The 17,703-nt window shown below is 49.8% G+C and overlaps 1 long non-coding RNA gene across 1 annotated transcript in view; it reads right to left on the reverse strand.

The window, feature by feature from the left end:
* Positions 1–17,703, reverse strand: part of LOC148184298 (uncharacterized) — a 49,276-nt gene that overhangs the window by 18,344 nt on the left and 13,229 nt on the right. Inside the window, exon 2 of the long non-coding RNA XR_015772446.1 lies at positions 14,109–14,288. This is a non-coding gene — a long non-coding RNA (uncharacterized LOC148184298). The remainder of the gene's footprint in view (positions 1–14,108; positions 14,289–17,703) is intronic.

Consider the following 17,703-nt stretch of genomic DNA (forward strand, 5'->3'; position numbering starts at 1 on the left):
TTATTATTGAAAGAAAAAATAATAAAATAATAACAATGAAAAAAGGGAGAGAAAATCAAAGCTGGGATTACAGGCTTAGCAAGCATGAGTGCATATTCAGCCTACACTGTTCTCTTTGTGACTCTGTCATACCGGTAGACTGCTAAGAGAGTTATACCTTTACTAACATGACAGCATTGTCCTATACAGCCTGGATTAGAAATCCCAGTGGCTGTATGGAGGGGAAAAGTCCCTTGGCAGTGGCAGGCACTTGGCCTCATGATGCCTTCCACTTGCAGCATGCTGGCCAGGCAGGGAGAAGTATTTAATTATCAGACAGGCTCTGCCTTTTCCTAGGCCAGCTTTCTTTCATTGTCTGACTGCTTTCTCCCTGGTCAGTGATGCCTGAGAAGTCTGTCACGCAAGAGAAACTCAAGATGGTCCAGGCAATTCCTGAATCAGGCAGACTTCTCACAGCTGAACCCCTACTCCTCCTCACAAGTACACCGTCTTCTCCAAGTATGGATAGGATTGAGTCTTGAAGGTGGTGAATATTTCATTCACCACCACCAACCTGCAACAACTGCCTGGAAAACTGGATCTCCTTGTTCTCTGCTGGGCAGGAACATCAGTCAGTTGTGATTCCTTCTCATTTCTCCGGCCTAAAAATCATCCTACTGAGCCGAGACTGATTGCCCTCATTACTTCCACTTCTTAAGCAGGACCACACCAGTTTTTAAACACATCAAAGACATGTATGTTGCTCTGATGCATTTTTTAAATCTTCCTTTTCCAAGTAATCCCCATATAAACATCACCCAGAACACCACAGCAATCAGATAATCACCCATACCCTCATCCAGTGTTTGTACCCTTTGTGATGTCCTTGGGGACTCTGTTTCCTCACTGGGACAGTGATGCTATAGCATGTCTGTGAACTGGCACAGTTTGACAAGAAAAAGGCAGCTGGCAACAATAAATGCATCACCCCAGCCAGGATGCAGAACGAGGAAAGGTCATTGTGTAACCTGGTCTCTCATTGCTCTGGCAGCAGCCAGAATTCCTGCTTATGTGGCCACCAGTGCAGGGGCTCGGCTTTGGTACTACTGAGGGAAGATGAGCTGGATGCTGCAGGAATTAGCTGTGTCAGTCTCTGGGTCTTCAGAGAGGGAAAGAGGAGCTGGAGTAAGAAAGGCAGTGAGCTGAGAGGAGGAAAGAATTGGGTATGCAGCGCCTGGAGGGTGAGGGTCAGGACCAAGAGTAGCAGAAGGAGCTGCCTAGGACAGCTGCTCTCCCAGATGGTCCCTAGTCTGTAGCCTTCAGATCTTGCCTTAGCTCCAGCCCCGTGGCTGGTGCCTGTGGCCTCATCTCCCCACATCTCTGTTCTGCAGCCAGTCAAGTCACTGGTGGGGCAGTCTCTGTACCACTGAAGGAATTAGGGCAGGGACTGTTCGTCATCCACAGAACCCCAGTACTATTTTCTCTGTCCCAACCCAAAGAGACAAGGGAAAAAAACACAGTTTTTCTTTCCAGAGCTGCCCCGGGGCTAGGATACAATATTTTATGGCCCAGTTCTTAGCCTATTTGCATTTTGTATTTTTACTTCAGCTGCTGTTTGTTTCCAGGCATTTGGGATGCCTAATGATTTTCAAAGCACTGTTTATTTTAATCCCTCTAATTTATTAATAAATTAGTTGGCCTCGAAGTGCTTGGGAAGGAAGGGTAAGGAAGTTGTAACCAGTGCTTTGAATAAAGCATCAAACTGTCACATGATCACATCAAAGCAACAGCAAGCAGATCACTTTGTTGGCTGTATCATGATACAGCCTCATAGGTCCTCCAGCTTGGTGTCAGGTTTCTTCATACATGTCACCCTGCAACACTACCAGGCTCACCAGCTCCAAGGATGAAGTAAAAAATAGCAATGCCCAGAGGCATCTCCCTCTGAAAAGTCTGCCCCTTCTCACCCTCTGCGTGTTGTGAGAATGTAACATGCCACTGTGGTGCAGATAATATAAACCATGCTGACATCCACGTGGATTTGCAGGCAAGGTTGTAATCTTCCCATAAATCACAGGTGCACTCAGCCTCCACTACACTCTCTTCAGCCCAGTGCTCTGTGGCAAGGCTACAGTTTCACACACAGGAGAGTCCCTGGAAAAACAATGAGCATAAACACTGCTAATCATGCAAATGAAGGACTTGGAATCTCTGCTAGTCAGTCCCAACAGGAACATGCCAGGTTTTCTCATCACCAGAAAGCAACTGACAGATCCTGAAAATCCTAGGGGATAACTTCTTCAAATAACTTCTCCCATCTCCAGGAAAGCTGTGAGTGTGCCCCATCATATGTTTATGAGCCTGCCTCCATCTAGGGCCTTAAGACCACGTACAGTCTTCTGCAGCTGACAAGCCCATCACATCCTTACTGCTGCGAAGCCCATTTGCTCTCAGTGATCCCACTGAGATAAAGATCCCCTTTCTCCCATCTCACGCTGACCTGTCAGCGTTGAGCACGTTACTCATGGGCTAGCATTTGCCAGGGACACACGACTTGCAGGAAACAGAAGCCTCTCTCTTGTGCAGCAGCAGGGCTTGCTGCAAGTGTACATCTTGTGCTAAAGGGCTGAGGTGATTCCACAAACAGCTCTCTGAAACCAGCCTGAAGTTGCTGCTGGTTGTCATGATGAGTTAGTTGTGCTAGATGTCCTCCAGAAGCACCGTTCTGCCTGGGAATAGACAATGACTACTGTTTAGAGGGGGTGAACACATCCTGCCTGAATGAGCTGATTACAACAGCCAGCACGGCTGTCTGGCACAGAGGGGACACTTGCACCCATGTTCTCTTTGTACTTGTGGATAAACTGACAAAAACAGAGATGCCTCAAGAAAGGCAATGGCGGGCTAGAAGCTCTTTCACACAGGATGCAGGAAGAACAAAGATATTCTTGCAGTGCCAGTTGCAAAATGGATTCCAGAGTGGATCTCCTTGCTGATGTCCACAGGTCCATCAGTACTGATGCAACCTGAGCAGAAGTGAGCCCAGCCTGGCCCTGCACCCATCTACAGGCAAGTGCCTGCATGCCCAGCAGCTCATTGCCCTGCAACACATCTGCAGGACAAGTGTATCATCAGGAGTGCCAGGTCAGGCACCTCCTGGGATCAGTGGTCACAGCAACAGATTTCTGCCCTCCCCACCACAGATTAGGCCCACAGCTCCAGGAGCAGCTCCAGTTCCTGCAGGTACATCACTGCTGAGTGCTCACTGTGCACTGCCATAGCCCCAGTCACCATATTAGTATTTTTGCTTCTATTCTTTACTTAAAATCCCCCTTCTCTCCAAGCTGCATCTCCCATCTGATGAAGGTGAGACCAGAACCAAGGGCTGACTACCACAAGGCCTGCTGGCTCCCCACTACTTTGAGGGGTGCCAACCTGCCAACAGAGCATGCCCTCTCCATTTCCTCCTTCCCTGACTCCCTGCATTCCCACCACCTCCTGCCAGCACAAGAAGAGCCACCTGTGGAGGCACTGAGACTGCTAACCCTCCTTCCTAGCTGTTTCTTCTCTCCCATCTCCTCCCTGTGTGTGGACACCCTGGTGGCACCTGCCCACTCACTGGAAGGGGCACCACTGGATTGTGTCTGCCCTGCCCCTGGTACTCAACACCTGACACCTTGTTTTGAGGGCATATCAACCACTCCAGCAGCCTTTCCCTCTCACCCAGACCCCTCAGAGTAAACAGGCAGTGATCCATGCTGTGCAGGAGGAAAAGGGATGACATGAATCCCAGCACCCTGCTCTGTGTTGTTCTTCACCCTACAAAGAAAGTGTAACTCTGCTCTTGGCTTGATTGTGGGCACTCAGTTGATAAAGTCAGGTTATTACCTGCATGCCCTGGCAAGGCACCAGCTCTTCTGTCTGCCCATCTTCCCTGGGGCAGGGAGCTCCGTGCTTTACCAAAGCCTGATCGCCCAGCGAGTTCTCCTGTGTGGCAAGAGGAAATAGAGATCTTCAAAACAGGATTTGAATTGAGTCCTCAGCTTGATGATGTACCAGTTACAAAGAAGGCCAGGGTGGATGAACCCTGATCTTTGCTCTCAAAAAGGTGCACCAACAAGTGATAAGGACTTTGGAGAGAAATAACAAGGGGAACAGCATCTCTTGGAGCCTTCCCAAGAGGAGCATAACCAGCTCATGTACTTAAGGCCGTAACCTTTCTCATTCTCCCCATAGGCCTCTTGGTGTCTTTTCTTCTGTTGCCTCTCTGATCCCTGAGCAAAGAGCACAGCCTTAGCAACCTAGCCTCTGCTGGGAAGTTCAAGAAAGGCCAAACCCTCCAGGATCATGCCTTACTTGTCTAAGGGCACAGGGAAGCACCATCTGCCTCCAGGATGCTCTCTCTAGCAGTGGCAAACATTAGGGCCTGGGAAAAAGGAGCAGAAATTGACCAATATAGAAATTCCTCCCCAGGCCTCCCAGACAAGTTTAAAATGGTGGATTTTATGAGTTGGCCAAAATTTACTACAAAATTATTAAATCTCACAAAATTATTCCACAAGGATCCTGTCCAGTGTTCACTTTAACAGTGCTTCATAGCTACATTTCATAGCTACACACCAGGTGCTTTTCTGCTGGGAAGAAAGGGGGCTGTAAAAGGCTTATTCATGAATGAGAGACTGCTTTGCACAGAGTGGTGTGTCTGTGGGCTGGGAGGAGGGCAGGTGTTGCTTCTCTGTGCTCCTCAGCAGGAGTGAACAGTAATGAACATGCTGGGAAAGGCCAGCATGTTGTGTAAGAGATGCCAGCCAAAATGAAGAGACCATTCCTGCATTAAATCTCCTTCAGGGTGTCCATAAAACTGGTGAGTGCAAACATCCTACTGTGAATGTTCACATGTGCCATGCCCACAGCGCCCTGGGACGTGTCCCCAGCCCGTGAGCGTGCGAGCCAGCCCCACGGGGTGTGCGTGTGCGTTGTCTGGCTGCCAGGGCACCTGCCCGCTGGGGAACTCTATATCTAAACCAGCTGACAGCTGCTCTCCTGAGTTTTCTGGACACCAATAATGTTTTCCCTTTTCTAATCTCCCCGATGTAAATCCATTCACAACGAGCGCCTAGAGACTTTTAATTCCATCGGCATTAAACTCACTAAAACCTCTATTACCAAAAGCTTTTAGGATTTTCCCTAGAATCTACAAGTCATGTTCATAACATGACAGAATGCCACCTCTCTAGGGTGTCTGAGAAATTAATTCATGCTTTCTAAACGCCAGGATCACTGACCAGACATTCAAAGTATCCCCCTTGCCATTAGTAAGCTCGAGTTACTGGTGCAACATGGCCCTTGCCAGGGGCTGAGCTGTCTTCTGAAACACCTCTAACAGTCTGAGAAGAGCCCCCTCCCTGTACCAGGCAAGAGCAGATCACCTGCCACGTCAAAGCAGTACCAGAGGTTCATAGATGCTGTGTTAAAGGGGTTTATTTCCCTGCTGCCTTGCTGCATTCACAGAGCAAAGGTCTGGCACACGCAGCACAACACCAGCGCTCCCCCCGTGCCATAATAAGTGAGAAGGGAGTGTGGTCTCACCTCAGTGCTGCACGCAGGCAGGCACTGTACAAACACAAGGATTATCCAGCTACACCTCAGCAGAGAAGGTGGCTGGGTGCCGAGACAAATTGGAAGTGGTTGTGGTGGAGGGGTCAGACAGCTGTGAGTCAGTGACTGAGGTTTCTAAATGCTATAATACTCCAGCGATGGTGCATTTATCCTTTGGCCCTGGAGGTTCATTGGCTGCTGTAATAGAGCAGAGAGATGCAATCATCTTTTGATCCCAGAGGTCTTTTTAGGTGCTATAATAGAGTAGTGATGATCAAGCCATCTCCAGAGCCTTGGGGTTGCTGGCACGCAGCATGGGTGACGTCAGTGTCTCTCAGCCCCCACAGTCCCCAGCTCCTGGATTCCAGGAGAGGTGTTGAAGATGTTGTTTCCACCCCAGAGGTTTGCTGGGGCTGTGGTGATGTCAGCTTTGACACACTGCCAAAGTTCCCTCTGGCCTCACAGGAACTTTAACCACGTGGAAAGGTGTGACACTGACCCCAGGTCTCTTGGCACTGGGACACAAGCCTGGCTGCTCCCACTCTATCCACATCAGCTGCGGTGGGTGCAGCTGCAAGCCACCCACCAAAACAAATCACAGCTCTAAGAATACAAGAGAGCTCACAGAGACCCAGCAAAGAGCAGCATGCAAAGATGATCCCCAGTGGGTTTTTATCTGGCTTAAAAACATTTCCCTGTGCAAGCAGCCAGTCTGCTCACACCTCATGGCCTGTCCAGGAAGGAGACGTACTTACAATGAGTCTGGGATTTGTGTTTAGCTACACACACAGTTGTAGCAACACACAAATAGCCAGAAATCAAACAGGCTAAGTTAGCCAAGGTGCTGAAGATTTCAGCATCCTATATCATGGACTCAGAAAAAATTTTAAAAAAAGAAATAACAAGATCAGGGACCATGCTCCTGCGAAGGGAATGCTGTTGGACAGAGAAGACTGGATGTTTGTAGACTCAGGTTCTTACACTGAAGAGAGGAGGAAGTAATAAAATAAGGGTTCAGGGTTTCCAAAGTCTCAGGGATTTCTCTTCTCCCTTCAGCCCCATCAGATTTTTAATTCTGGGATCCAGCTTGGCCTGGAAATTGGAAAGTTTGCTGGATACCCTGTTATCCTGGCACTGATTCCTGCATCCATAGTTCAGGTGGAAGATGAAAGCATGGGCAATCTCCCAGGAATGTCTGGGAACTTTGCAGGTTAGGTTTCTGATCTGAGGCAATACAATGAGTTTAGGTGGGTTTGCCCCTTTTCTGTGGCAGGGCTGGGGTTTGGTTTTCCCCGGAACCGAGTTCAAACTCAGATGATGAAAATTCTCCTTCATACTATGGACTTCAACATGATGAGACATGAACAGAATTTCACTTCTCATGTCCCAGAAGGTAAAATGTACACAAGGGAACAACCATTCCAGGTCAGAGAAATGTCCACACTGGCTCTCAGGAAAAACATCACCTGACTCTGGGGGAGAAAAGGTGGAAAAACATCAAAGCAGACAAATGAGGGACGATGTACTCCCGTCTCAATTTTCTTATTTGCTGCCCTAAGTTGCAGGCTAATATAGGCTCCGAAGACTGAACCTGAAGGTTCAGACTCCAAAACTGAGCTCATCCTTAGTTAAAACTCATTGGGGTACTCTTGTTCTCCACAAAACACAAGCCCACTATGAACCTTTCTAAATACTTGGACCTGACAAATTCTTATGTTTTAGACCTCCACAGTTCAACCCTGTGAACCTGAATCCCATACATTTTAATTTTACTCTGCATTCCTTCACTCCTAGGTGATGAGGAAAGGAAGGACAGATATCCTCATACATCTCATAATTTTATTCCCTCCCACCATACACTCCCAGTTTGCTATCTGACACCAACAACCCCTGTCTCCTCCATATCTTCACTTGAGGGGGTTCATTGGCTTTCTGTTTCCACTCACAGGCCCTTCAGTTCTCCAGCATCCCTTCAGAAACAGGCTGAGCTGGGTTTGGCTTGCAATTCCAAATGAAGCAGCACTGCAGGTGTACCAAGAGCTCTTCCAGAGCCCTCTCTACCCTGTGCATCCAAACAGCTGATTTGCCTTCTCAAGGGCATCACAGCATGGGGCAGAGCTCTGCAAAGACATTCACCCTCACTGTCATTTGGCTGATACTCTTGATTCAGGACCTTTTGGGTATCTAAAGAGTTTTGAGTCTGCCCTGCAACACACATTACTTTGAACATACCAATATTCAGTTCCATTCATCAGAGCACAGTGCTTTCATTTAACTTAGTTCTCTTTCCCAGGCATTTCCCACAGCCCTTTCTGTCCACAGACAACATAATAATTTTGTCTCATCTGCTGATTTCCATACGGCATATCTCTCCTCCCACCTTTCCAATTCATTAAACAATAAGGTAAATCACAAAGGATTTAGAAGAGAACCTGGAGGCCACATTAACCTTTTGCCGTGGTGAAACCTGACTGTTTAATCCCCTCATTCTTTCAGTCTCCTACTCAGTTTTTGATCTATGTCAATATTTTGTCTCTCACTGACTACTTAGCTTCTTTAGCAGCTCAAGTGTAGGATCTTTCAAAAGCCTTTTGGAAGTCTAAATACGTTATATCACTTGGTTCTCCTTTATCCACTGCATTATTGACACTTTCAAAAAGTTGTAGGAGATTAGCATGATGCAGTTTTCCCCTGCTGAACCCACGCTGGATAGGCCCGATCAGACCACAGTCTTCCAGATGTCTTCAAGCACTTTTTAATTATCATTCCCACCAGTTTACCAGATACAGATGCAAAGCCTACTGATCTTTAATTCCCCGGATCATCGCTGAAGCCTTTTTTTAAATATAGGTACAACATTTGGTCTTCTCCAATTCCCCAAATCAGTAGCGTGGGGTTTTTTTTTTCACAAGAGATTGCATATTTTTGTTAGCAGCTCAATCACTTAAGCTCCTTCCAAACTCTCGGATTTAACCATCTGGACTTGATAACTTATTGTTCAGGGAAGGGGGGGGTGGAGGTTTTGTAGTTGTTGGGGTTTTTTTTCACTGGGTTTGTTGGTTTTAATATGAGTTCCTTTGTCCCGGCACCCATTATTCTACCAGCACATTTTCCAACAGATCCTCATCTAAGCAGATATAGGAAAAGAATCTCACAAATACTGTTGGTAGGGACAGCTGATACAAGAGAAATCATAAGAGAATTCAGCTCCCCAGCAACATCCTAAAAATGGAGATACTGAGTCACTTTAAGCACAGGAGGTGACTGGAATTGATCAATGCGAGTTTTCTTGGATAACATCCACCCTGTTCTGACCAACCAGGCTAGTTTTGCTCATTTGTTTGGGTCTCTTGCTGAATAGTGATTTCCATCTTGACCCCAGAAGATTCAGGGCAGGAACAGTGCTAGCTTGATTATATACAGCCTAAGGTGTGATGAAAAGAAAGTGACCTCAGTGCTGGGGGATGCATGAACCTGGGAGGAGATGAAACCCAGCGAGGATGAAAGGAAGTAAATCAGAAGGTGAGCAGAACAATACTGGGCTGTTAGCTCCAGTGATTGCCTTTCAACTGCATCAGCCACAAGACATGAAATGTAATGGGCAATGCTGGAGAACTCAAATAAGTAGCCCCATTATATGAGCATTTCTCCCTTTGTGCCAGACTGGTTCTCCATAGATTTCACCATGCTGGCTGGTTTTAAAAGGCATGACAGTTGAGATCGAGGCACAGCCCGGTGGCCCTGATGTGCCACTCACTTTAAGCCATGCCTTCCGCCACTCCTGCAACAGAGAGTCAGGGAGGAAGCTTGAGATGGAAAAGAAGCACCCACAGGTTTTATGTCACAATGAACACAAGACCAGTTGTGGATACATGTTCAACTGTCGACCTGGCTGCAAGCCAGCACTGGCATTCCAGCTTCTGGAAACCATCACACCCCCATCAAAAGTGACACTGAGAACATCTGTATGTTGAAATTGTATGCAATCTACCTACCCTGTTACAGACTTGGCATACCTGCCTTACCTGATGGACACATATTTTGTAAAAGAGGAAATTTCCATAAATCCCTCTTAATCTAATTGCTGTTCAGTTCTTGTGGGACATGTTGATGGGGCAATTGTAGGAAAAAAAAAAATAGAGAAAAAAATGTAGAAAAAAATTGTGTAGCTTGTTGAATTCATTCCCTGCAGACACTGCCTCTGTGAGGTAATGTAGGAATAAGTTTTTCTGGGGAGCCATCTAAGGGCAAGTCTGTGCCTCCCTCTAAGACCTCACCAGCATCTCTCCAGTACAGAGCAAGGCAAATTTCAGCAGTGCTGGGCAGCACATTCACTTCCTCTGGCTCCGTGGGGCGAGGGCCAGGAGGACAGAGGACACGAGGAGGGATTTCTCAGCCTTGTTCCCTCCTCCATATTGGGAGCAGACAAACATGCACAAGGAGAAGACATCTCAAAGAAGGACAATCACAGGCTGGCTATTGCCTTAATTAAAGAGGTGGATAGAAGATGAGCAGTTTACTGTACAGAGCTGGTCCTCCTGCCACAGAGCTTTTGAGACCACATCCCTGCCCAGTACAAATGGGGTCTGGTCAAACTCTATCCTGTAATATCAATATAAGATACTTCCATACCACATTGTCATTGCAGGGACATGCTGATCTCTTTCTGCCTCCCTCTCCACCCCTTTTTACCTTTGCTGCTTCCGTCCTTTTTCTCTTAGGTCCTCCCTCTTTCTCACCTCAGTATCTGCATCCCCTCCGTACTCTGTGTGTCTTGGATTCCCCTTTCCCTTTGCAACGCCTCCCTCTGCTGCTTGCAGGTCTCCATCTCTACGAAGCAAGCGAGGGCTCATACTGGGATGACACAGAGAAGGAACTTGGGGGAGAAAGAGGTCTTCTTTATGACTTGAATTAGCCCAACAAGACTCCCCACACACCAGACACAGCCCTGCTTGAAGTGCCCGTTTGGGCTGGAATAAAGCAACATGGACACTCACACAGATGCAGTTCCACTGCACAGGCCATAAACCAAGTAGGGAGGTAGCACGAAACCCATCCAGCTGCTCTTCTAGCAAGGCTTTTAACTTGCCTCCCTCTCTTCACATGCACTGGTCTGTCATGTGTATGTGTGTGTCTTAGGGCTGTCCTCAGCTGCTTGGCAGTGGCTGTGCAGAGGGTGCAAGGGGGAGGTGGAATGACGGGGGCTGGGGATGGCCAGCTGCAAGTCATGGCCTGTACCAGGGTCCCCTTAGTCCCCTGACACACACAGACACGTGGCACGGCTGCTCAGGGAGGCCCAGCCAAGAAGCCTGTCCTTCTCCACTGAATCTCTACTCTGTTTCCCAAGTGACAAGCCACAAACTCCCTTTCTCTTCACAAACAAACAGAGGCTTGAGTGAATCGCTGCCTTGGCCCTGGCACGCAGCCCCTTGGTCATTAGGGATTCTCCTCCGGCATCCAGCCCCCTGCAAATGACAGCACTCAGCCATGTCAGTGGAATCTGCAGGCTGAACCTCCCTTTCCCCACAGCATCTCTTCGTGCAGCCTGAAGTGCTGCTCCTTCACATCCCTACTCCCCAAACCCCTCCTCTCCCACTGTGTTTGTGGCTACTGCCTGCTCCACGTAAAGATAGGGGAAACTGTGGCACAGCATGGTGACCAGTGGGAGAGTCTGCTAGGATTAGGACCCTTAGCAACAAGGTTTGGTAGACAGTGTCACCTCTTGACTTTAACCCCCAAAACTCATTTTGCTGGGGTTTATAGTAAAACTGACTTCAGACGGCTAAACCTGGTCAACAAATTCTCCTCCTAATCACCAGAGACTTGCACACATCCACACAAAAGCATGAGGCAAATCACCTCTCACCACCTTCCTGTCCTTTGGCCCTTCAGGACAAACAAAATTACCTCCCTCAGCAAGACAAGCTGACAGAGCTGGACAAAGTCCCTGCAGCGTAACAGCGAGGGTTTGCACTCATACTCTGTCCCAAACAAGCACCTGCCTCCAGTGGGGCTGGCTCAGCCTCACTGATGATCACAGTGATCCCATGATAATGATAATGCCTGGGCCCTGTGCACTGACCTGTGGAGCGGTCAGGGCTGGAGAACAACATCCTCCTGCTGAGACAAAACTTCCTTCCTCTTCAGCACGATTCCTGCCCTCCTCACAACCAATGCTGCCTGGTGGGGGACATGGCTTGCTCCCAGACTGCAATTTAACCCTCTTTCAGACTGGCTTGCCTGTCAGGAGGGACTGAACCAGGCTGGCTGCAGCGTGCAATTACATCTGTCAGATTAGCCGTAGCACGCACGATCCGGAGCACGTGCCAGATGTGGCACACAAACAACACTCGAGCCAGAACCAAGATAGGGTTGTGCAGACAGATAATACCCAACACAACATAAATCCTGCCAGTACAGAGTTAAGCCGACATTGTTTTCTAAACAATTCTCAAACAGCAGCGTGAATTCATACTGGATCAGCATTTTCTACCATGTATCTGCAGCAGTTTTGACCCAGTACCAAGCTCCCTAGAGCTGGATTTATTGTCTTGTCCACCCTGAGTCAGTGCCAAAGCCACGTCCTGAGAGGACTGAGGGATGTAACCAATGCCAAATGACTTTGCAGGCTGCGTATGGGAAGAGCTTGCTTTCTGCAAACTCTCCAGCCATGACATTGAGTGTGGCTGCATGGGCACGCTCCCTGCCAGGCTCCGGCCAAGAGGAAGAGCGACACATCAACAACACCACGGTCACTTGTCACCCGCAACACGTGCACGGCACACCGGAGGGTGTGAACCACATGGGAAAAAGATCACAGTATCATCAGCTGGCACCAACATCCAGAAACAACCCCACTGGGCAGCACAGCCCTTCCCAAGGCTGACCAAAGCTGCTCCTGCCCGACACGGTGGTCACAAAGGAGGAGAAGTGAGGAACGGGTGCTCAAAGAGGGAAAAGCAGGGCTCAGGGCACCCCAGGGAAGGAAGGAAAACAGCAAGAGGCACCAAAGAGAAGTTGAAGGCAGCAGTTTGTGTAGAAGGGTAGGTATTGGAGCAGTGGGTCAAGGGGCATTGAGGAAGTGCAGATGGGGAAAACTGATGGCAGGGTCCTGCAGTGGCAGCAGAGAGATGCACGGGAAGATGCAGTGGAAGATGTGCCCTCCTTGTCAGCATCACTGTGTGGGACCTGGGCAGGAGGGGAGCAACCCATCACCTCTTTCAGGGGAAACCGCACCAGCACCACTGTTGGGGCCACACTGTAGCACAGACCCTGCTAGTCCCTTCCCCTCAGATAAATACAACAGCTCCCAAAATCTGACTCAGAAAAACTCTGGTCTCTGTCAGAGTCTGTGCAGAGCCTGAAACCACAGCCTGGCAGGTTGCAAACTCCCGGACCTCCCCTTTAAAATCCACTCCTCTGAGCTGGCTTTGCCAGCAGCTCGTTGCTTGAGGGTCTATTTTGGGGAGAGGCATCTCCAGGCACGTTCGTGCTCCTTGAGGGCTGTCAGCGCGTCTGGGCCTGCCCAGGCACTGGGAGAAACAGCTGCTCCCCTCCCATCCCCATACCACAGCAGCTCCAGCAGCACGGAGACATGGCTTGGAAACAGTGCAGCTGATCTTCCTGCTTTCCCTGCAGAGGAGCTGAGGAAAGGGGCACTGAGGGCAGCCCCAGGCAGCAGGAGGCCTTTTCAGGTGCTCCCAAGAGCTTTGCGCCCCAAAAATGGGTCAGGCTCGGCACAGGGCCCCTTCTCTGCCTGTGCAGGGCACACGGCGTTCCCAGCTTATGAAACACACCGTCTCCAGTAGGAAAACATCCCTTCCAGTTGAGAAGGAGCACCAGGGGACAGCAGATAAGCAGTGACAAAGAGCATGCCCATCACCCCAAAAGCTGTGGCAGGCTGGACTGGGTATTCAGAGGAGGTACCTGCCTGGGAAATGGAGGCCAGCATCTTCTGTGGGGAATTGGAATCCCCAAAATATCTGTGAGATGAGGAGGGAGGGGGAATCCTCCTCTCTTAAGCCCTGCTCCCAGTAGCATGATGCCCACTCCTGCTCTGCTGCAAGCTGTATCACTGAGGTGACCCAGGCCAGGGCTGCGGGGCCCAGCTTTGCCGCTGGCCAGGCTGCAGCAGAGCCAGCCTGGCTGCCCCTTCTCCCGGGAAACAGGGGAGGTGGAGGAAAATGACGAATGGAGAAGAGCAGACAGGTGTGTGTGTGCGTGCCCAGGGAGGGATGGGAAAGGGGAGGAATGCACTCGGGACTGCGTGCGGGGCACCCGCAGAGCTTCCCTCGGCTGCTCTGCAAACAACCCCTCCCTGCACACGCATGCAGAGCCGAAAGGGAAGGGGCTCAGAGGGGAGCCAGCGGCTCTCCTTTGTGGGGAGGGCGCTGATGAGAGCCTGGATTTTGTTCACAGCATACCAGAAACCCCTGCCCTTCTCCTCCCTCACACCTCTGGGGAACGAGCAAGGCGAGGGAGGGAGGGCAGGATGGAGAGAGGCACAGACAGAGGTGCCGGGCTTGGCTTACCTCACAGTGCCTGCGCTGGGGGTGCCCGGTGCGCGGGAGGGAAATCCAGGGCTCTGCTCTCCTTGGCGAGTGCTGGGAAAGGTCTCTGTTCAGTCACGTGAAGGAGTGGCCTGGGAGTGGGTGCTCCAGCTCACCGCTCGATCGAAGCTGCCATGGATTCATTGCGAATGACTTCGCCTTCTGTGAGGAGAGGAGGAAAGGGGAGGGAAAAAAAAAAAAAAAAAAAAAAGGAAAAAAACCACCAGCTTAAGACTTGGAGGGTAGATTCACTTCTTTCTTAGGTTTCCAATGGCAACTGAATATGCCACATATGAAGATCCAGGGTGTGTGTGTGTGTGTGAATGTGTGTGTGTGTGGGAGGGACGGAGAGATGCACAGCTGCTGAGTCCACAGGCAGTGTAGGGTGTGAGCTAGTCAGGGCGTATCGGTGATTATGGGAACAGACAACTGGACACGGGCAGCAGAGTAGACAGACAGCCAGATGGAAAGAGACCGAAAGGATGGAAAGAGGTTGGCCTGTGTGCTAAGAGCCTGGCTGTCCCACTGCACACAAAAGCTGAGAGCACCTGACCCAGCACAGGGCAAGGTGCTGACGGAGCTGCACCGGGAGAAGGTGAAGTGTGCCTACACACACGGCCGCACGCACGTATGCACGCCACCTCCCAGCCCACACCCCCTGCAAGGACACTGCACACTCAGGACACACACACACACTGGACACACACACACACACACACACATTTACTCACTGGTCTTTCCACAGCACCTTGCATACAACCCCTAAAAACTCAGAGCTGCTCTAAAGGATGAGGTGCTTCTCCACATACAGCCTGCACCTACCTACAAAGCTGCACATCTGTATTAAGATGCACACGTGATAACTCAGACAGCCGTCACACAACACCACATCATCTCCACCCAGCCTATTCCACCCCTCCTATGAGTGCACAGCAAAAACATTTTTATACAGCACAGCAAATAGTGATCCCTGCACAAATGCACGTGGAATACCCAAACATGTCTACCACACACCAGCTCCTGATCCCTTATCTGAAACTATCACTGCACAAACACACAGCGTTTAATGAGCCCACTCCCATAGCAGAGACCAGAAAAAGTGCCATGTGCACGCACACACACATCCGTATCAGTGCAAGCACCACAGTAGCAAATGACGTATCTGTAAGAAAATGAGGGCACATAAAACATCCTCATGCACTCAGGAACATAAGTCAAGCAAGCACCAGTGGCTGTATATCACACATAAATATACTCTGCTTATGAATTGCCTGCAGCATACAAACTGATTGGATCAGATACTGCTACCTACCTAAACTCAGCCCACACAGTGGCATAGCATCCTTCTGGATCCTAAACATTAGCCCCAGCAACTACCAGACATATTCTGTCACATGGAAAACAAAAATACTCATCAACATCCAACACAGGCAGACAAACACAAACTAGACATGAAACACAGACAGCAACACCACTCACCCAAAAAAAAAAAAAAAAAAAATTAAAAAGAGCCAAAAAACCCACAAAAAAAATCCCACATTTTTTAAAGTTATGAAGCTGGAACAGCTGTATTATTCTGTGCAAGTGCACAGGTGCATATGCACACACGCACACACTCCACTGCCACACCAAATCTGCTTTAACTGACTCCATCTCTAAGTAAGATTTCTGTTTGTTTTTTTTTCCCTGCACTTTCTCTAATTCTGCCCATTCTACAATCTCCCATGTGTTTGTCCACAGACTGGAGCTGCCGCTCTGAGGGGCAAAGTCTCTGGAGCAGAAAGCCTGCAAAAGCATCCGCGCTCATCCCTTCTCTTCCCCTCCATTCTGGTGTTAGATGTGCATAATTTGCATGCAAAGAAGAGTGCACAGTCCCAACAGCCCCGAGTGCTCTGAAATTGGCTGATAGTGGCATCAGGGGATGTGACTGCAAAACCTAAGCGTGGCGAAGTACATAAACCCTTATGGGAAGCAGAGATTTGGCTAGGAAGGCGCCAGCTTCCCCCAGGCCCCAGGAAAGACAAAGAGATACACGAGGTGGGTAAGAAGGGGCAAAGGAACGAAGGGAGATCGGCCCAGCACCAGGGACAGCACAGCGAGCGCTCGGCCAGCCTTGTTTAACAAGCTCGGCGGTGGCACAGCGTGATGCTGCCAGCGATGATGGACAGCAATCAGGGATGGACATCAGGGCAAGCAAGCGTACCTGTGTGCCCCCGGGAAATGGGAGAGGCAAGGGAAAGCATGGACTTTGCAGCGGGGAAGAGCAGCCGGGTGTGGGTGCAGCTGTAGATTATATGGCATAGGGGTCCATGGCTGCACTGAGATCATTGGAGCAGTGGTGGCACAGATAAAAAAAGAAGAGCTCACAGGCAGAAAAAAGGCTGGCATAGGCGTGGCTTAGACACAGGCAGTGCAGGGGTTGCAGTCGGGTCTAGCCCCGGGCACAAGGAGGAAGTGTGGAAGGAGTCCCTTAAGCTCTTGTCCTGTGCTCTCGGACATCACGGGCTTCCAGCACGTGTAGATACACCCCAGTGTGGGTCAGTGGAGCGCACACTGCAACAGCCTCCCTCAGGAGCTCCCTGCCCTCACACACACTGCGTGCCCCAGCAGCTTCAGCCCCTTCCCAGTGCCTGTAACTTTCCACACCGCTACTCTGACATGCCAGCTCTCCACTCCCCAAAGCCGCCTACTTCCACACACCCCCACCTCCCCACGCTTGCACCACATCCACGTCCATGTGGCAGCATCAGAGGAGCCAGAACAAACGTGGGGAAGTCCCCACTGCCACCTCAGCCCCAAAAAGTCGAGGGACTTTTCTTCCCCTCTGCCTTCACTGGTGCCACCACCATTCACTTTTCTGAAGTGCTTTGAAGGAGTAGAGGTTTCCTGTCTCTCTCAGCCAAGCTTGGCCCCTGCATCCAGGCAATTTCAGCTTGCTAGTAACGTCAGTGCCTCGGCACTGCTCAATTGTACCTGCGTGCCTCTTCCCACAAACATCCATTGTGCATTACAGCAGATGAATAATTTAGGCTGAAAGGGGACAAGTGAGAGAGTCTTTTGGGTCTCAGCAAGGCACATGTACAAAGTAGAGTGGAGATGGAGCTGGCTCATTTGGTCAAAACTAACAGATGCTGCCAAACCTAGAAAAGCCACTATGGCCTGAAGTGCTGCTTGGGTTAAAGTACGGTCATGAGGGCAATTTAGAGAGGCATTTGGACTCAGAATTTCTCATAGGTGCTGAGAGTGACACAGAGGTGTTGTGTGTAGATGAACAAGGAGGATCTTCATCTCTGAGACACTCAGCACTGACCTCAGCAGCTGAAGAGAGCCACTAGTGGAAAAGGGAACCATCATCCTAAACTGACCTGCAAACCATCTGCTCCTGTGCTTTGGAGGCATGAAAGAAGTACTGTGGCTGGCTAAACAAAGGAAAAGGGATTGAGAAAGCACAGCAACCAGGAGCTGAGTGGGATGCAGATGTGTGTTTGCATGTGCACATCGGTGCTCCTCTCAGATGCCACATCCCAGTTTTGTGGCGGCATGCAGAGAGGCCTGGAAGACACAAACACGTGTCTGT

This window comes from Pseudopodoces humilis, chromosome 5, assembly GCF_049639895.1.
Source record: "Pseudopodoces humilis isolate 2021_Gansu_Grassland_sample_001 chromosome 5, ASM4963989v1, whole genome shotgun sequence".
NCBI lineage: Eukaryota > Metazoa > Chordata > Aves > Passeriformes > Paridae > Pseudopodoces > Pseudopodoces humilis.